This window comes from Oncorhynchus nerka, linkage group LG12 (genome assembly GCF_034236695.1).
Source record: "Oncorhynchus nerka isolate Pitt River linkage group LG12, Oner_Uvic_2.0, whole genome shotgun sequence".
Taxonomy (NCBI): domain Eukaryota; kingdom Metazoa; phylum Chordata; class Actinopteri; order Salmoniformes; family Salmonidae; genus Oncorhynchus; species Oncorhynchus nerka.
In genome coordinates, this window is record NC_088407.1 from 67,382,542 (window position 1) to 67,398,063 (window position 15,522).

Below are 15,522 nucleotides of genomic sequence, written 5' to 3' on the forward strand. Positions count from 1 at the left end.
ATGTTTAATAGTAAATATTTTTGTTCAGTTAACAACTATTTGTTTGGAATGCCATTACTCGGAGATATCTATTTGTTTTTTGTGTTTTGTGTAAATGTATCACAGTTATACATTAAGAACTACCCCCCTCCCCCTCCCTGATTCTGTCTTGCTGATGATGGTAGACTTTGGTAAGCAACATATGTTAGGCCTCTTATCAGCATGCGTCATTAGAGGGATTTGCATGTGCAGAGTATTTAACCAAAGCACATCCAGCTATATTCCTTTTAGTGCAAAATAGATCATTTTAAGGGAAAGATAATGTGTTTGAAATAACATTTCAGAATTATGCTTTTACTCATATATTAAATCTATTTTCACAGGGATAACTAAATGTTTAAAATATATGGATCAGATAATGGGTTGTTCATTGTTTTTAGCCATTCCACTCTCGGCCATATCACTGAGAGAAGGTCGTAACATCAACACTTAGCTAGACCAACTGTACAGCAGACGAAGGTACAGTAGCTTAATCAGACCTGGATAAAGTGTCAACCATTAAAATGCTGACACCGACACTCATACGGACTTTCCTTTTCGTTTTCACCCCCCCCCCCCCCCCCCCCCCAAACGTTGGAGTCATTAGTAGGAAATCTGCTATGCCTCAGTGAGCTTCGTGCCCTGAAGAGTCACGACACACACTGCTCTCTACATATAGATCCTCCAAATGCTAAGTACTGTCGCAGCATATGATACCCACGCCATTAGCCAGGTGGCTTTCATTAGGGAAATTACTGCTATTGTTTATAATTCATTATTTGTAAATAGGAAGATTCTGAGAATAATTGATAGCTTGTAGTATAGCCCCTCAATTCATTAGCTAGTGAGACAATCTGGTGGTAATCTGTTCACCGTTGGTCGTTTTTATTGTTTGTGATTAAAAAGCACTTCTGCCTTTTCAATGGTAGTATTATGATGGTGCATTTTTGGACAACTAAAGAAGGAAAAAGGGAACCCTATTCACACTAAAATGATTTGATAAGAGAAACCGAGTGGGACTAGTTTCATCCTCCAGGGGTTTGGGGGACCCTACAGCATTGACAACATATGCCAACCAGAACCAGTATACATGTACACGGACTCAATTTGTTATTTACAATCCGATATACTCTTCAGTGTCTTACAATGAACAGGCTTAAAGTGTTAAACACATGGCGATGTGTAATATATTCCATGGTGAATTCTAGAAGCGAACAGACAGTCCTAGCAGCGTAGTAACAAAGTGAACATCCTAATTGTTTTATTCAAATCTGAGGCCCTACTATTTTGGGCTCCATGCATATTAATGTGGCTGTCTAGGGTTGTGGGGCTGGGGAAGGGTAATTACACAGAGAGAGAATGATTCCCTAACCACTCTTCTGTTTCCTAACCTTCTGTCTTTCCACGTTCACAATTCAAGGCCGCCGGGAAGGATTGGATTCTGTTTTCCTTTTTTTGCAGAAAGGTCATTGTGTGTGTGGAAATTTTGACCCTTTGCAACTTCACAATGACGTGTTTTTCCTAAAACACTCAAGTTGCAAACGATTTTAAGATAGCTATGAATAGGCCAAACTAGATTATATTATATGCATTATTTGGTAACACTTTACTTGACACTCGGCTTCATAACACATTATGACATTGTCATAACCATGGCATAATGTCGTAATAGCTGACATAACCTGTCATATGGTCATAACACTGTCATGACATATATTTAGACCTGTTGTGACATATTGCATTATTTTATGGCTGGTTATGACACGGACATAAGTGTCAAAACCCACAAAACCTACCACACAAGGCAAATCATTCCATTACACCTTAGCCTGTCAACAGTATGTTTGTTATATAAAAATGTCTGACATTAACCATATTAAATGATCATTGTAATTGCGCGCACATGGATGTCAGACATGCACCTACCCAGATGCTCTGTTACTAATGAAGGGAATGAATACAGGAGCAGATTTCAGGAGCAGGACAAGACACCCTGTTTTTTACTGATGACTGACATAAGGGCATTAACGTGATAGGCCTATCTGGCTTATATGATTATGATGGTCATAATGCTTCTTGACAGTGTCATAACGTGCATTTTCATAGTCTAAGTAAAGTGACACAGGATGGTCATAATGCTTCTTGAAAAATCTAATCAAATTGTATTTGTCACATGCTCCGATTACAACAGTGAAATGCTTACTTACAAGCCCTTAACCAACAATGCAGTTCAAGAAATACAGTTCAGAAAATATTTACTCAATAAACTGAAGTTTAAAAAATCTAATCAAAAAGTAACACAAGAAAATGACATAAAAATAACTAGCCTATATACAGGGGGTACCGGTGCTGAGTCAATGTGCAGGGCTACAGGTTAGTCGAGGTCATTTGTAAAGTGACTATGCTTGGATAACAAACACTGTGTAGCAGCAGTGTAAAAACAGAGGGGGGGGGGGGGGGTGGTCAATGTAAATACTCCTTGTGGCAATTTGATTAATTGTTCAGCAGTCTTACGGCTTGGGGGTAGAAGCTGTTAAGGAGCCTTTTGTTCCTAGACTTGGCGCTCCGGTACCACTTGCCGTGTGGTATTAGAGAGAGCAATCTAATATAACTTGAGTGACTGGAGTCTTTGACAATTTTGGGTCTTCCTCTGACAGGAAGCTTGGCCCAAGTGATGTACTGGGCCGTACGCACTACCCTCTGTAGTACCTTACGGTCAGATACCGAGCAGTTGCCATACCAGGTGGTGATGCAATCGGTCAGGATGCTCTCGATGATGCAGCTGTATAACTTTTTGAGGATCTGGGGACCAATGCCAAATCTTTTCAGTCTCCTGGGGGGAAAAGGTGTTGTCGTGCCCTCTTCACAACTGTACTAGTGTGTTTGGACCATGATAGATCGTTGGTGATGTGGACACCAAGGAACTTGAAACTCTCGACACGCTCCATTTCAGCCCCGTTGACGTTACTGGTGGCCTGTTTGTCCATCCTTTTCCTATAGTCCACAATCAGCTCCTTTGTTTTGCTCACGTTGAAGGAGAGCTTGTTGTCCTGGCACCACACTGCTAGGTTTCTGACCTCCCTATAGGCTGTCTAAGAAACTTAATGATGGTGTTGGAGTCGTGCTGGACACGCAGTCGTGGGTGAACAGGGAGTACAGGAGGGGACTAAGCACGCACCCCATGAGGGCCCCCAATATGGAGGATCAGCGTGGCAGATGTGTTGTTGCCTACCCTTACCACCTGGGGGTGGCCCGTCAGGAAGTCCAAGATCCAGTTGCAGAGGGGGGTGTTTAGTCCCAGGGTCCTTAGCTTAGTGATGAGCTTTGAGGGCACTATGGTGTTGAACGCTGAGCTATAGTCAATAAACAGCATTCTCACATATATGTTCCTTTTATCCAGGTGGGAAAGGGCAGTGTGGAGTGCGATTGAGATTGCGTCATCTGCGAATCTGTTGGGCGGTATGGGAATTCGAGTGGGTCTAAGGTTTCCGGCATGATGGTGTTGATGTGAGCCATGACCAGCCTTTCAAAGCACTTCATGGCTACCAGCGTGAGTGCTACATGGCAGTAATCATTTAGGCGTGTTTACATTTGCTTTCTTGGTCACACGGACTATGGTGGTTTGTTTGAAACATGTATTACAGACTCGTTCAGGGAGAGAATTGCTTTGAGGACATGTCCTGGTAATCCATCTTGCTCACATCGGTTACGGAGAGCAGTCGTCTGAAACAGCTGGTGCACTCATGCATGATTCAGTGTTGCTTCCCCCGAAGCGAGCATAAAAGGCATTTAGCTCGTCTGGTAGGCTCACGTCACTGGGAAGCTCACGACTTGGTTTCCCTTTTGAAGTGCGTAAAATGTTTCAAGCTCTGCCACATCCGACGAGTATCAGAGCTGGTGTAGTAGGATTCAATCTTAGTCCTGTATTTACACATTGCCTTTTCGATGGTACTGCTCCTTGAGAGCGGCAGCTCTAGCCTTTAGCTCGGTGTGGATGTTGCCTGTAATCCATGGCATCTAGTTGGGAAATGTACATACGGTCACTGTGGGGATGACGTCGTCGATGCACTGGTGTCTGAAGCTGGTGTCTGAGGTGGTATACTCCTCAATGCCATTGGATGAATCCCGGAACATATTCCAACTGTGCAAGCAAAACAGTCCAGTAGCGTAGCATCCTCGTCACCTGACCACTTCTGTGATGAGCGAGTCACTGGTACTTCCTGCTTTAGTTTTTTCTTGTAAGCAGAAATCTGGATGATATACTTATGGCCAGATTTGTCAAATGTAGGGTGAGGGAGAGCTTTGCATGCGTCTCTGTGTGTGGAGTTAGAATGGTCGAGAGTTTTTTTCCCTCTGGTTGCTTATGTGACATGCTGGTAGAAATGAGGTAAAACGGATTTAAGTTTGCCTGCATTAAAGTCCCTGGCCACTAGGAGAACCACTTCTGGATGAGCATTTTCTTGTTTGCTTATGGCCTTATACAGCGCATTGAGTGCGATCTTAGTGATAGCATCAGTTTGTGGTGGTAAATAGACAGCTCTGAAAAATATAGATGAAAACACTCTTGGTAAATAGTGTGGTCTACAGCTTATCATGAGATACTTTACCTCTGGCAAACAAATCTCAAGACTTCCTTAATATTAGACATCGCCCACCAGCAGTATTGACAAATAGACACACACCCCATCCCCTCGTCTTAGCAGACTTAGCTGCTCTGTCCTGCCAATGCACAGAGAAGCCAGCTAGCTCTATATTACCTGTGTCGTCGTTCAGCCACGTCTCGTTGAAACATAAGATATTCAAGTTTTGAATGTCCCGTTGGTAGGATAGTGTTAATCATAGATCATCCCGTTTGTTTTCCAATGATTGCACGTTAGCCATTAATAAGTGTCGAAGTTAATTAAAATACGATGAAAGAAACATGACTTAAAGAATTAATTACAACAACAAAGGACTTAAGAAACAAACTTCCGAACAAAATGAAACTTCTTGACAGGGAAAAAATACATTTGAATGTTGGTTTTGAAATTCTTATGTTGGTGTCATAACCATCCATAAAATAAAGCAAAACATGTCATGACAGTGTTGTGGCCATATTATGATAGGTTATGACAAGTTATGTTAGCTGTTATGACACATTATGACATGGTTATGACCGTGCCATAATGTGTTATGATGCTGGGTGTCAAGTAAAATGTACCATTATTTTATATATATTTAATTACTGTTATCATATTAGTTAGATAATACAACAGTAATTATACAACCCAAATGTTGACTCAGTTGGTCAGTACCTGGGTCACTGGCTCTCTCACCTCACACAATGCAAGGGTTAACTCTTCAGATTGACATAGTATCAGGATGATGTCCCAGTCCATAGTATCTGTTAGTCAGACTGTGTATTGCTGGGGTAAAAAACGTCACTGTATTCACTCCTGAGATTCATCATGACATGATGAACTGAGAAGAGGCCGTGGTGAGTTCAGTTGAATCTCTATGTACTCAGCAAGGTGTGAAGTAACATGTTTATCTGCCTGGGTATTTCCAGATGGTGGGTAATCAGTGGTGGGCAGGTCATCCCATGGCACTGGACATTGTGAATTACCCCAGGTCTTTCCATGGGAAAGAATTCATTTGATCTGCAGATAAACTCCTCCTTGTCTTATTTACCTTATCCTGTTTGTTACCTTTTGTTGATTTGTTTACTAGCTACACACTGATGCATGAAATATGAGGTAATATAGTACACTAATGTGCATAGTTACTGTTATCTCCTGTCGCCATGCAGCTCTTATCTAGAATAGGATTATTCATTTTAGCCTGCATTAGGATGCAATGAATGGGTGCACACACGCATATTGGAGTCTTAATAACTTTCCACTCAAAAAGGAAATCAAATCTGGTTCAGTTGGGCTCTTTTGTTGTGAAATTACTGTGTTTACATAGATTTTTTTGTTATCATAGCCACTAAAAAGAGTCAGAAATCCTCTTATTATGAAGCAGAGAGAGTGGTGAATAAATGTGTATATGGGAATGTAATGCTACTGTTGAGCAGGCTGGGAGATCAGACCTCTATTGTAAGGCTATACTCTTGGCTCTATGTTTTTTTTTATCATGAATTGAGCGTAGTGCACCCAGGAGGGCACAGGTTGAATATACATTAATGTAAAGCCTGCAATAACTTACTATTAATGTCTATTCAATGGATAGAGGGATTGCTTCAGTGTAAAACCTTGACAGACTCTGTAAACCCAGGACAAGCCTTGGTTTGTGTCCAGTTATGGAGCGCTCAAGCTCCCTGCTCTCCATCTTGTAATTTGTCTCTCCATGTCCAGCTTTTGTAACTTGGAAGAATGGAACAAAATGTTTTTTCCCCTTCTACTCAGTGTTTTCACTGGATTTCTAGGTGGGATTAAAACATTGCAGACAGAAGCGAAAAACAAAAAACAAACATTCTTAACTGTGCTGTTTGAAACATATGCTTTCACAGATATTAAGAGCAGTTTGTGTCCCTTTAAACTTAACAGGGTAAAAATTTAGCAATTAGGCAGTAATCACGCTCATTATAAAGGGTAATCCATTTAAAACCTAACAGATGTCTGTTTCAGCAGGGGGAAGGAGGTTGTCCCACTCAGAGAATAGTGCTATAATGTTGTTGAAATGCTCATGTGCAAGGTGGGGAAGAGTTATATTTTCTTTCCCCTAAGTGTCCACATGTTGACAGTTGACCGTTTAATGGCCCACTTAATTGCAGTGGCCCCTTGGTCCCTACGTATCATTGCAAATGAACGTCGAGGCCGCCGCCGTGTTTTCTCTCTGAGACCCTTTTATTATTTTTTTATGTTACTTTCTTTCTTTCTTGACTTGAAACATTTTGAAAAATCGTAGTTGATGGTTGTCCACATGACAGTGACATTAAACACTAGACACTAGCATTATTGAAAATTAGGCTAGTCTTAGTCTTCCACAGTCACAGTGGTAAAACTGTTTACAACTGACATCTGGAGAAGTTAACACTGAGGCTTTTGCAGGGTTTAGGCCTATAGTCATCATAAACTACTAAACTATTCCAGTGCTGTAAGTCCTTTTATCAATGCCTCAGATTCCTCCAGCTTTGTTTACATGTCACATGTGGTCATTTCATGGTCTGCAGTGATTGATGGCAGAGAGCTATATGGACTCAATATTTCAGTGCAGCTAGGAAACTAGGGCTTCTAGTCAGTATTTACATACCATTCTCAGGTGACTTGTAAAGAAAAGTCCATAAAATTTAACAATGAAATGTACTGAGAGCAGTATATGGAGACACAACATCTCAGGAGACCATTGCTCTCTGCAGTTGGTGTGTGTGTGTACTGTACGTGCATGATGTGTGGGGGGATGTTTGTACCGTCCAATAAGGAAAAAAATCTGTCACTGCTTTAAATATTTTTGATTGAAAGACAGGAGGTTTAGGTGGGTGGGAGAGAAGAGTAGCATCGGAGGGGCTGTGAATCCCCGTCGGAGTGCCAGGTTTTCCCCCACTGCCAGGTGTTTGACATTGACTGGAGTTGGAGATGAATGTAGCTTATGGCAATCCATGGAACTGACCGACTCCTGGGAGTCCCAGCTTCCTGCCGTGAAACTTTCCATTTTCAAAGCACATCAGTTGCACTGGGAATGTTCCAGAACATCCCATATGCCAGCACTGACAGTCAGGCAAACTTTCTCCCACCCCAAACACCCCCTGCCTACACCCCCAACCCCCCCACCCCACACCCCTTTTGGAATTAGAAAGAATGAGGGCTCCCTAATCGCTAACAAAATGTATTTCAATATGTTGCCACTGGGCACTGTGTTCCCTGTACTGCTAATGGAATTGAACCCCATTCATTATTTACATGGATTTGCTTTGTTTCTCCCTCATGTTTGTGCCTTTGAGCTTGGTTACAAGCTAATAATACTGTCTCAGCGGTTTTCTACAGCACCAGGATGCACTCCAAATAACAAGGACGATACAACGATGGACTGGTCTATTGTGTCTGTGTTCGAGGGGCAGGAAAAGATGGTGTGAGCAATAAAAAAACAAAAATCACCAGCTAGACTATATTTTCTCTCATCTCAAGCCACACACACCAACCTGCCCCTCCTCACCTCTCTCCCTGCTGCTGGTCTCTGCAGGAATCCTTTGTCCGAGGTGTTCATCTGGAACAACTTTGCCACACTTGTTTTCATGTTCTTTTAGATTACAGGGCAGCCGAGCCGGCCCTGGCTTTGAAGCTACTCTCTCGCTCCCTTTGTCTCTCTGCAATGCACTCTGGTAATTAACTTTGTCCTTCTTTTATTTGTTCCAGTCACTCGCAGTCCACTCTTCTGAGCATCTTCTCCCTGGAGTACCAGGTTAGACGTTTTCTACCTTTGTGAGCCCTGACAGGTGCCTAATTGAATGATGAATGTCCCTTTATATCTTTGTAATTGAACTGCCAGCACTCTGATTGGTTTGGAGGATGCCCCCTCCCTCGTTGTCCTCTCTTTCACGTGGAGGGCCCTGCTTGCCTGAGTCTCGGTGGATGTCTGCCAAGCCTTCCCATCCATCTGTCTAATAACATCTAGCCGCTGCTTATTTGGTGGACCTGTAATAAATTATGCTAAACCATTATTATTCTGACAATAATAATTTCCCTGTGTAGTGCGGCTGCGTGTGCTAAATGTTTGCTGACTCGCACTGTCACTGCCGCTTTCCACAGCTGACAGCGGATGATGATAAATGACCGCTGCCGCGAGTGGCAGAAGGCAGCACAGGCAGAAAATGGAGTCATTTATCATCCCCCTGACAGATGTCAGTCACGCCGCCCATCTCCAGGGAATGACATTTTTTGGTGTAGTAGTTTTTAAATAAGTCATTTTTTTAAGCAATGCTCTTTCTCTCCTATCCCCCTGGTTAAGATGGGTTCAAATTGCAGGATGGAAATGCGTTATGTTGGGGTGGCAGGCTGAGGAATAGGTTGCTGTTTGATCGAGGCCTTGCCTTGACTCGCTGTGAGACCCTGGGCAAACTTATTGAGATTCAATTACTATGACCCCTCTCTCACAGACTGTTCATACACAATACCATAGAGCCCCCAAGGCTGAGTGATTCTGTTCTTTGATTCGGGGAAAGAAAAGCTATATGTTTTTTGCCTTTGTATTGCATTGCATGGATAACACGTTTACCATATGGATATCAGCTGAAGCATGTGTATAATGTCTTTCTTACAAGCATGTTTATTCAAATTGTACTATTAATAATTGTTCCTTTACAAAAAATAAAATGTAATGCATTTAATATTAATAACATTGTGTACTCTTTGTTCTAGAAAATAACCAAAATAACCATATCAAGGCATCATGCCCTGGACATCATTGAAAGCTACTACCAATGGTATGGCCCTGCTTTCTCCCACTCGCCCCTCTTTCTCTTCTCTCTCAGGAAGGGAATTGGTCAAGTCGCGCGATAGGAAGTGGACAGGGCCTCCATGACAGATATAACCTCCTCCAAAAAAATCACCACCTTCAGGATTCATTCTAGACATCCAGATGCACCTGCTTAGCCTTTCCTATCACACAGCCCTTCGTTCCTCCCCTGAAGAAAAGGCAAAACAGCAGTTGGACATTTACCTCACACAGGCTTTTGATTGACTGATTATCCCTAATTCTATTAAATGTTAAACAAATAAGAAAACAATTATAAAAGACAGGCTGAAGGGGGTCAGAAAAAGCTTCTTTGCATATCGCAATTGGCCTTTATCTAGTTTATTGGGCTGTTGGAAATGAGGCCAGGATAATGCACTTCTCATCCACTTATACAACAACAAACCTCGGATGATCTGGGTTAGATCTGAGGGAGCTTTGGTGATTTCAGTTGCAAGGGGGGAAAAATGCATTTTGGGGCAGGCTGGGGTGTTAACTAACTAACTATCATGCTTGTCTGGCTTTAAAGAAATCTGAGTCTTCCAAGCACTGCCGTTTTAACCACAGCAAGCCTGCCATATGCCACTGAGGCCAAAGTCATCAGGGACATTAACATGTCTTGGCTGGCCTGGTCTCGTCCTTTCTCCCCTTCAGTCTGCCTTTGTGGGCTGTTCTTTTTTTCAGTGCTGTCTGTTGTTTCTTTGTTATAATGAAGGTACACAAGTGAAGCCCTGTTGGAGCTGGTCAATGAGGTAATAGCATATAACCTCTATTTCTCTCTTCCTCTACTCCCCCCCAACACACTTTATTTGTACTTTTATTTTCCATTTGAAGTGCACACAAGCAAGTCTGCACCAAATCTAGGTACAAACATAATTCTCCCATGAATACCCCTGAATGTGTTTCAAATCATTGTTTTTCCCTGTCTGTTAGGGATTGTGGAAATTTGACAAATGGTCCGGTCTATGGACCAATTATAATTTGTATTTATTCCTTAACCCATTTAAGACAGATGTGAAAATAGTTTGTTATATTACATCTTTATTATGTCCATTTTATAATTGACATTCAAAACTGCCACAGTTACTTCAAACTTCAGACAGGTGAGGTGCAGGCAGGGCACTGGTTCACTCTTCGATTCATCACAATATTGTTTTAATCAGGCACCACACTTCCCAATTACACCACAGAAAGAAATACGCTACTCTAAGCCTTCATTTTTGGGGTTTGGAATAATATACATTTTCACACTACTCAAAATATGTAATGCTAATTGAACATGTACCTGTCAGGTCAAACGTCAGTGTTTAGAAACTATTCTAGGTTACTGTGAGGATTTCTTTTTGTTTCAGTGTGTGAGAGCGCTGGGTGTTTGTATTAAACACTTGCTTGGTACTGTAAGTATGAAATTGTTGCACACGGCCAAGCTCTGACATATCACATTAATAAGAATGAATGTGCTTTGCGCTAGCTGGTGTTTTCTGTGCATTGCAGCCAGTCAGCAAATTAACAATTAACATCATGTTAGTCTCAAGGTTTAATGGGTAGTGAAAAGGTGTGTGGTACAGTAGCCGTAAGATGCTATGCTATTAGGGTAGCTCCTTTCACACCCTCCACATCCTTAGTACTGTTCCATGGGGGAAATGGAGCTAATGTACTCATTGAAACAGAAAGCCTGGAAATAGATGTTTACACAGATAGTAGCAGAGATTAGGTTTTAATATCCCCTTCCAATAATGATAATCTCTGTTCACATCATTGGTGCAGCCATAGGTATCTAGGTAATGTAATTTTTAAATAAAATGTAGCCTATCAATAAACCTTACATATCTACATTTTTTTCCTCAGTTCGTGATCTATTCCATTTCAAAGCATAGGCTTTTTTAAGCTGGAAGGCTAAAAAAAGTGTGACTAAACACATGTATTTATTTGGTTCACTCACACCTCTTTCTGTTGTCCTGGGGTCGTGTGTGTCCTCTTTAATCTTTTTAAATGACATTCAAAATGTTTACTGCAGCCCCTTAAAACCAAGCAGTGAGAATCCATGCTTATTTTTCTAAATAAACACATCTGAATAGTTCACATGCATCAGGGGCACCTCAAAGCTAACTGTCATTATTCATTCTCCATTTAAGTGACATATGATTTTTTTTCAAATGATTAAACTCGAAGATAACTGTCTATGAACCATTTAACTGTCATTTTAATACACTACTTAACATTTAAACCAAGCACATGCTCTTGCAGACAGCTAATTGATGTAGTCTCAGCCATTTATGTGACATTATATCTCCTACAGGGGGAAATGATTAACATTGATGAACTATTATTTTCCCACGTGAAATATTTTTACATTTAAAAGTTGTTTTTGGTACATTTTTATGGTGCTTCGTGAAGGTCAGTTAAGCACACATGCTTTAGGCTACAGGCATTAGACTGCATTAGGCTGTCTGTGAGTGTAACACCCTTTAGCATCAGGCTAATAAAACTAGGAATGGAGAGTCTCTTTACAACTGTAATTCTTTTCAGCAGGCATTCAAGGGCCTGTGAATCTTAGTCACATGTTAAACTCATGAAGTGCTGTGATTTGAGAAGCTGGGAGATGGACTGATGATTAATATGAAAATTAGGGAGATGCAAGTACCTGAACTAATCAGCTGGTCCTTATGCAAGCTGGGCCAGCGTGGGTAATGTTGCCATTTTTCATGTGTCAGAGCTGATGTGGGTTACTGGGGATGCAACCCTCTCTTGTTATCCCGGGGTTTATGTGAATGGAAGAGAGGGATGAATCTTGGAAGAGGGGAAGAGATGGCGAAAGAGAAAGAGGGGGAGGGGGAAGAGAGAGCGATTTGGAGAGAGACCTGTAGGCTACACAGACTAAGATGCTCCCACACTAATAAAGATTTAGATTGTCTCCTGACCTCTGTTATAATTATAGACATGTTTGGTCTTAAGCTAGCTGCCTTCTCTATGCAGAATTATGGAGATGTTAACAAATACTACCGGCGATTGTTAAAGTCTTCGTGCAGAGTGGAGTACTCTCTCTCGCTCTCTCTGCTTCCAACACCACCAGGAAGGATCACACAGATGAAACACTACAATCTCACTACAAGCTGAGGGCAAATTCACTTTTGGTCCCCAATTATGCTAACAAAAGAAAAATGTTCCCTGGCTGTAAGAACATTCGGTTTCCTAAAGAAGTCACTGAAAATGGCACACATTTAACTAGCCATCTTTGTGTATTATTGAAGCAATTGTGATATTAGGTAAAAATACAAATTATAACCACAAATGTATGAAATGCATAAAAAATCCAAGTCCAGGTACTTTTGTGGGTATGAAAGTTAAAAAGCCTTTAATGTGTGGGTTAAGTCATTATATACTAGCGCATATAGGCTAACGCCTTCATCAGGGTATCTTGCTATTAGGTAGTTGGCCATTTCAAGTGTTTTCCATTTTGATATTGTGCTGTATTAACTTTTGTCCATAATGCTTGTGTAAGTATTATGTTCCTAACATTTTGTTACACTGTGTGAATAAGAAAAGAAAACACCTTTCTTTCCTCAAATCATTGCATTTCAAGGTGCCTGTTTGTAAAAGTGTAGCCTCCACGAGAGATAATCAGTTGGTGCACCTGTCCTTATTCCTAACCTGTTTTGACCCTCCCTGAGTAATACAGAATATGGGGCTACTGAACAATAAGTAGCGAGATGGAATGAGGGAGTGGGCTGGTGGGCTGGTTGTCAGGCCTCCAAATGAGTCATTAGAGTTCCTGTACCTGTCAGGATGAACTTGATCTCCATCCTACTGCGGCCTTCTCACTTCTCAAGGTGTTTTCCCTTCCTGCCCTTCAGACTGCCTCTGCCATAGGTCCGCCACTCTTCCTCTTCCAGTGCCTGTGATATTAGGCATTGTACTGTAGTTACTAGCTCCAGTCCCTCTGGTGTGTCCTGTCCTGTTTTCTCACCTTGGTAATCGTCATATGATTAAAGCTCTGTCTCTAGGTTGGTTAGGCTTATTGTTGCTTATTAAGGAAATGTTAAGTCGACGGAAGGTTTGCAAAAAAACGTTTTTTTTACTTGAAGCCTGCTGTCGAAATTTGGATCAAGGATGTAAAACAGGACAATATAGGCCTACTGCAATTTAGCTCCATTAGAAAATGTAATTATATCTGTGACATCAACCCAACATGGACAGCCAATGTTATTCCAATGGAGTCATTCTTAGTTCTTTAAAAAAACTTTGACACGTCCAAATTATCCAAAATTGTGGAAATGTCTTTGAATGTCTCACAATTGTGCCGTTCTCTATGGAGGGAGGATAGCAGAGTCCCCCCACCCTGCTCTGTTTTGATGTGAACTCTAGATCCTCTTACCACACACAATACTCATCCATTCTCCCCCTTGTTCTTTTAACCCCTTCACCAGTGAACCTCTCCCCCGCACTCATGGCTTGTGTCATCGTGAACAGGTTCCTTCTGGATCACGAGGGCGAAGTGTGTGAGTAGGGCCTTTCTTTCTCTCAGTCTTAATTCCCTTCCCGAGAGAAGCTTGCACCACAGTGCTGCTGCTGATGTTGTACAGCCCACACAGTCTTAATGAGAGATGGGCCCCTGCCACTTCTACTACCTGGGGTAGATGACTGACAATTAAGCACTCGGAAGACCACCCACCACTTAACTGCTGTTTAGATCAATGCTAGTTCATTTCATCAGTGTTATTTATAACCCCCCTGATCACCCCCTCTCCCCCTTCTACTCTACCTTACACCCACCCTCTCTTCCTCCCTCCCTCCCTCTCTCCCTCCCATTTCCACTAAGGAAATGGAATTGAGGGGAAAGTGTGGCAGAAAAAGCAAATGGTTGCTGCATAGCGCAGCTGATGGACACAAAGGGAGAGTGAAAATATAGATACAAATATTGTTTCTTGAATGTACAGAAAGTGTCCCAAAAGACTGCTTGAAAAACAGTCCTGATGCATGATGGTTAGTCTGTTTTCTCTCATGGGTTGACATCACTGGAGTCAAGGAATGTGTATAGTTATTATAGATTTTAAAATCCAATCATGTATTCTTTTTATATAATGGCATAATTAGTTCCTATTTAAAACAACTATATGCTAATGGTGTCACGAAATATTCAACCCTTTTAAACATTTGATCATCTAGAATCCTTCAAAATTGTACTAATATTACTTAAGTATATATACTAAATAGAATAATATTGTATGAAGAGTTACACAGATCATCACACCAATATAGGTAATAGCAAACTGTGTGATTATTTCTTTTAGCACAGGCTATAATGCTCCTCCTTTGCCCATCCATACAGTAGCAGTTGTCCACGTACCTTGTGCACCCACAATAACGTTACAAAGAGCAACAGGATTTAGGGAACCAGGGGTTAAATTGCCACTGCATAACGAAAAATCCTTTAGTTATTTTCCAAGTGTCAACTGAATGATTAAATGGGCTTTTAAGTGAACTCGGGGGACGTGCCTGTAATGGGTTGATGAGTCAGGGAGACTGGGGTAAGCTGAGCCAACGGGGTAAGGTTGAGCGACCCTTGTTTCTAGGGAACCAAACACAAAATGTTTCAGTTGACCAAATATTTAGCGAGAGGTCATCATTTCATGGAGTCTGTGAAGAAAGAAACCACATGGAAAAAGTGGTAACCAAGTTAGGTCCAAAAAACGGATTTTCACCAAGTCAAATTAATTTCTTGTGTTAGAGGTTTCATGAGGCTTGTATCTAAACCAAAGTAGATACATTTTTAGCTTGTTCTACACCGTTGGCGTCTCTAGAAACTTCATTATGAGGTCCTAAACCTAGCATGAATGTGCATCTTTGTAGCTGTGTGGGCTAATACAGTCAAAGTGTGCCGTGGGGTAAATTGAGCCAACGGACATTGGGTAAGTTAAGCCAATAGCTGGGCCAATGGCAAGTGTTTTCTTCTTTGTAACAACAGGGTCTGGCCTATGTTAAGTGTTAACACTTTGCATTTTTTTAAAGGGAGATTTCACAAATTCTAAACTTTACATTCATCATCTCCAGCACCCCAACATCAACATATGTGAA

The 15,522-nt window shown here is 41.5% G+C and overlaps 1 pseudogene; it reads left to right on the forward strand.

Moving 5' to 3' along the window:
• The window catches only part of LOC115138818 (CDAN1-interacting nuclease 1-like), a 124,148-nt pseudogene that overhangs the window by 11,959 nt on the left and 96,667 nt on the right, over positions 1–15,522 (forward strand).